The sequence below is a fragment of the Triticum aestivum genome, chromosome 3D, assembly GCF_018294505.1.
Source record: "Triticum aestivum cultivar Chinese Spring chromosome 3D, IWGSC CS RefSeq v2.1, whole genome shotgun sequence".
Lineage (NCBI taxonomy): Eukaryota > Viridiplantae > Streptophyta > Magnoliopsida > Poales > Poaceae > Triticum > Triticum aestivum.
Genome location: NC_057802.1, coordinates 576,177,362 through 576,183,301, shown reverse-complemented (window position 1 = coordinate 576,183,301; position 5,940 = coordinate 576,177,362). Strand labels below are relative to the sequence as shown.

At 47.3% G+C, this 5,940-nt stretch overlaps 1 pseudogene; it reads right to left on the bottom strand.

Moving 5' to 3' along the window:
• Nucleotides 1-4,125: 4,125 nt before the first annotated feature.
• LOC123075569 (serpin-Z1-like) lies at nucleotides 4,126-5,685 on the bottom strand (annotated as a pseudogene).
• Nucleotides 5,686-5,940: the final 255 nt, after the last annotated feature.

The following is a 5,940-nucleotide window of genomic DNA, read 5'->3' as shown; positions in this document are numbered from 1 at the left end:
GGGCATATGTCCCCCGACCCCTACCCCCTCCCACTAAAAAGGAAAACCAGCCGGTGGTTAAGAAAATGAAGAAATCAATATTTTTCCTAACGACCAGTCAGGTTCATCTACCCAAGGGTTTCTTTGTACAAGGATCACTTTGTCTTTTGCGGTCCTAGCTAGCTGGTGCGCGGACTCATTCGATCCAAGAGCAAAAAGCAAGCAGACTTATTTTCCTCCTTTTGTCTTTCATATGGGTAATGTATGTGTTTTAAATGGTTTCATTGTTTCTTGTTGCAGCTGAGAACAATGGTGGTTGCTGGATTCGTGTTTGTACCTTGGATCTAGAGCGACTTCGTGCTACGGGTGGGCCAGTGTGCGCCTTCTCCGGCGCGTCCTGCATCGTCATGCTCAAGTCTATTACGCGTGGACATACATGTAAGCCAAAAAAAAGCTCCTTCATTGTTCATGAACTCGTGTAAATTAATCTATCTAGCAAAAGTAATAAAACTATGTTCAACACACGGACCAGTTCCGCTCAAAAGAGGTTTCACCAAATCAATTGTTTTACTCTAATGAATAACCAAGATAAGATAATATACTTAGTTACCATGGTAAGTTCATGGTAAGTGGTCACCGCACTACTGGAATTCACTTGTTTGCCGAGTGCTGAAAAAACTCGGCAAAGGCCCTAAAACACTCGGTAATGGTTTTGCCGAGTCTTGTACTCGGCAAAGCGTACCCGGCTTATACCCTTCCGGCAAACAGATGTTTGCCGAGTTCCTTTCGTCGGGCACTCGGCTATGTCTTTACCGAGTATCAAACCTGGTTCACGGCAAAAAAAAGCGACGGGACAGAACGGAACGAACGGGCGCTCTATTTGCCGAGTTCTCTAGCATGTGCACTCGGTAAAGCTTGTGAGTGTGAACAAAAAAAATGCCTCGCCGGACTGCATGAGCGCGTCGCCGGCGAGCACAAAATAGGCGTCGTCATCAATGGCGACAGTGATTCAAGCCGGCGACCCTGTCCCAGCCGCCGCATCGTGCCTCGCCGAGACGAGGAGGCTGCCACCGCGCTTGGGTAGAAGCGGAGGCTGCCGCCGCGCTCGGGGAGAAGAGGAGGCCGCCGCCGTGCTTGGGGAGAAGAGGAGGCCGCCGCGCTTGGGGAGAAGAGGAGGCTGCCGCCGCGCTCGAGGAGAAGAGGAGGCCGCCGCCGTGCTCGAGGAGAAGAGGAGGCCGCCGCGTTCGGGGAGAAGAGGACGCCACCACCGCTCGGGGAGAAAAAGAGGCCAACCGCGCTCAGGAAGGTGAGTTCGTCGCCGTCCTCCATGGCGTCCGCCAACAGAGCTTGGAAGGAAGCTGGGGTCACCAGTCACGGGGAGGTCCCCGTCCTCCATGGCGCGCGCGAGGGAGGTCGTCGGCCGGTGGCCTGCAAGACGGCAGACGGCGGTGCTAGGCTTCTAGCCGAGGCGTGAGGTGCGTGCGTGAAGACAGAGGGGACAGAGATGCGATGAGGTTTGTGCGGCTGAAATTGAGAGGAGATAAGGTGAGTGCATGCGGGGGGAGAGAGAGGAGTTTGGCCTATCCCATGACGCCACGTCACTGATCTGTGTGCTGTGTGCTCATTGGTGGATTATGTGCTTCTTTGCTATGTTTTGAATATACTTTAAATATAGCAAACAACCACTGAAAATATCAAATTTTGTCACGGATCATGTAATGAAGTCTATTGAGTGTACAAAAAATTTCAAGCCCAACGGATGTGTATATTTAATATATAGAAAATTACAAAATACACCCTTTTTTACACTTAGAAAATAGAAAATGATATTTTTATACAAAAAGGTTGAAAACTCTATTGGCAACATTGTTTATAATGCCAATATACACCTATGTGTCTAATTTGGGCATATTATAATAAACTACGTAATGAATATGGTCATCACCTTGGTCATTTCACTTGAAAGCCATGAACGTTCATACACGATAAGCCGTTTTGTGAAGATTTTTTTTTCAAATTTGTCATATTGAAAGTTTGGTATTTTTCCTTGCAACTAGAACATGTAAAAGGACTCCACGCGAAAGTATTACATTTTTTGAACTTGTATTCCTTTTCTTTCATTTTTTCTAAAACGTGGTCAAAATGGCCGGCATCTCTATTCATGGCAAGGGGTTGAATCTATCAAAACTCTAAGTGGTTATCCCATATAATGATACTTGTCTACCTAAAAATATTTGTTTCCTAATTTCACGATAGAGCTATCACATACTTGTAGTTCAAATTTGAATTACTTTCAGAAAATCGGCATAAAGTCAATTAAATGTGCGAAATTTGCTAGAAAACTAGAAAATCCATGAAAATGGGGAACTGTGCATAAAATATGGTCTACTTACTGTGATAATTGGGGTGGTGCCATTTTGCACCCTATTTTTTGTACTTGCTTCACAAAAAAACCCATTTTTGACACTTCAAAAATGAAAAATGATTTTTTTGTACAAAAAAGTTAGAAAGTCTATTTGGAAACATTGGTTGTAATGTCAAGATGCACCTATGTGTCTATTTTGGGAACATTAAAATAAACTATGCAATGAATATGCCCATCACCTTGGTCCTTTGACTCGAAAGCCATGAATGTTCATACACGATAGTCCGATTTGTGAACTTTTTTTTTCAAATTTGTTATATTTAAACTTTGTTGTTTTTCCTCGCAATTAGTACACATTAAAGGACTCAATGCGAAAGGATTGCATTTTTTAAACCTGTATTCTTTTTCTTTCATTTTTTCTAAAACCGGGTCAAAATGGTTGACATGACTATTCATCACAAGGAGTTGAATGTCTCAAAACACTAAGTGGTTCTGCCATATAATAACTACTCGTGTATCTAAAAATATTTTTTGGTAATTTTTATGATTGAGCTATCACACACTTGCAGTTCATATTTGAATTACTTTCGGGAAAATTGACATAAAGTCATTTAAATGTGCGAAAGTATCTAGAAAACTAGAAAATCCATGAAACCGGGGAATTGTGCATAAAATATGGTCTACTTACTGTGATAATTGGAGTGGTGCCATTTTGTATCCTATTTTTTGTACTTGCTTCACAATAAATAACCATTTTTAACACTTAGAAAATGAAAAATGAATTTTTTGTACAAAAAAGTTGGAAACTCCATTTGCCAACATTGTTTCTAATGTCAGTATGCACCTAGGTGTCTAATTTGGGAGCATTATAACAAACTATGCAATGAATATGGCCATCATCCTGGTACTTTGACTTGAAAGCCATCAATGTTCATACATGATAGCCCGTTTTGTGAACAATTTTGTTCCCAATTTATAGTATTGAAAGTTTGGTATTATTCCTCGCAACTAGTACACATAAAAGGACTCCATGCAAAATGATTGCATTTTTTGAACTTGTATTCATTTTCTTCAAAATGGGGTCAAAATGGGCAGCATGGCTATTCATTGCAAGGGCTTGAATCTCTCAAAACTCTAAGTGGTTCTCCCATATAATGCCTATTTGTGTATCTAAAAATATATTTTTCTAACTTTTAGGACGGAGCTATCACACACTTGTAGTTGAAATTTGAATTACATTTGAGAAATCAACATAAAGTCATTTAAATGCGTGAAAGTAGCTAGAGATCCAGAAAATCCATGAAACTTGGGCATTCTTCATAAAATAAGGTCTACTTATTGTTAAAATTGAAGTGGTGCCATTTTGCAGCCTGTTTTTTGTACTTGTTTCACAAAAAATACTCATTGTTGACACTTAGAAAATGGAAAAAAATATTTTTTTTTCAAAAAATTAGGGAACTCTATTTGGCAACATTGTTTGTAATGTCAAGACACACCTATGTGTCTAATTTGGGAACATTATAACAAACGATGCAATGAATATGATCATCGCCTAAGTCATTTAAGACTAAATGTTTACATGGCAAAAAGTGTAATTAATATGGCCTCAAATGAAAAAGTTGTCAACATCAAAGTTATCCGTCTCGTGAAAATGAACAACTTTTATTTTTGGACCATCTTCATCCGAGGCCGTATGCAATCTGTACAGCCAAAACCATTCGGCGTAGTGAAGACATCCTTTTGCCGAGTGTGACACTCGATAAAGACCCCCTTTTGCCGAGTGTAGCACTCGGTAAAGTCCTGTTTGCTGAGTTTTGTTGTTTTACCGAGCGTTTTGCCACGACACTCGGCAAAGTATCTGTTTGCCGAGTTTCATATTTTTGCCGAGTGTAGCACTCGGTAAAGATACTATTGCCGAGTGCCCGACATAATGCACTCGGCAAAGGGCCTAACACTCGGCAAAGGGAAAAATTTCGGTAGTGCCGGTTACAAGGCAAAGGCACGCTCTGAAGGCTAATACGTGCCAGCATCGGAATCACGACGAAGGATCCACAACTTGCCCGGCGAACACCACGACGCCGGTGAGCTCCTCCTTGATCAAGAACATGAAAGGGTGGTCGGCGACGAAGTCCACGTATTTGACCGGCGTGCTCATCACCGCGGGACAGGTAAAAGAAAAACAGGTTACCGCGGTCGTCGCGGCCGCTTCGGTCCCTTCCTCGTTCACCTCCACCAGGGACTGGTGGTAGACGTTGGACACGACGAGCGATCCCGTGGATTCCTCCACCATCTCCGAGAAGTCGGCGGCGGCGTCGTCGAACGGCAGGCGCAGCCCGAGGCCCTGCAGCAGCCCCGTCGCCTCCGTCTTGTACGACACGGTGAACTTTGGCAGCCGGAAGTCGCGCACGGGTCCATGCCTCTCAGGTCCATGGAGCCCGCCTCGAGCAGCTCCGGGCTGGAGGCCAGCTTCCGCAGCATGCTCGGCAGGCCGTGGTGCTCGTTCGGAAGGTAGACGTACATGGCGAACTGTCGCCGCAAGTGCTCGCCGCCCCGGCGGCCGGACGCGTATAGGAGTTTCAGGACCTTCCACTCGGGGTAGCAGGCGATGTGCTGACTCCCGCGGCTCTACATGAACGGCACGCGGACATGGCCGCCGTTGAGCAGGTAGAATCTGTGCTGCTGCGTGAGGCGGGCGTCGAACTTGCTCTCCCAGACGCCCTTGAAGTAGAGCGCGTTCACGAGGATGGCCCGCGTGCCGGCGCCGACCGAGCCCTGGGGCAGGAAACCCTTGATCCGGCCCGCCCTCGCAGCCTGAACCCACCGGTTGATGTCCCGCCTCGCTTCCTCCGGCTGAAAAAACAAAGTTTATCAATGAACTCAGGCAAGCTCATAGGCATGGGAGAGAAGACAGAAAATAATTTACCTTTGTTGTGAAGGACGCCGCGTACGCTTGGGCGCGGAACTGCTCGGCGACGACGCGGGCGTAGTCGGCCTTGAGGCGCGCTGACGCGTCGTCGACCCAGACACTGTTGGCGAACCGCACCTTCGGCCCGCCGTAATCGCCGGCGCTGTGGGCGAGCACGCGTAGGGCGACATCCGACGCGAGCAGCGCGTGGGCGCGGCCGCCGGCGGTGCCGAGGAAGGCGACGATCTCGTCGAGCGTGGCGCCCCGGGCGGCCGCGCCGAGGAGCACCACCGCGGCGTGGATGGAGAGTGGGGACACGGCGAGGTTCTTGCTGCTGGCGGCCGCGCCGGCCGCGAGGGCGAGGTGGTGGAGCGCGCGTATTGAGAATGCAGCCTCGCCACGGGCTGCCTCCGCGACCTCCGGCTCCATGGCTGCCTGCCTGCCACGGGCGTGGGTCTCACGGTTTCTTGGTGGTGGTGGTGGTGGTGGTGTGGGTCGCGGCGTGGGGTTTTTGGGTTCTGGGTTTCGTAGGGAGAGGGGGCGCGTACGTTGGACGCACGGGGTGTCGCGTCCATACCACGCTATGGATGCACTTCGATTTTGAGTATGTTTCGTCCTGCGTTTTGCCATATTCTGATGTATGTAGATGTCACGTTACATAATGATGATGAACTACAACGTGACGCTCCAA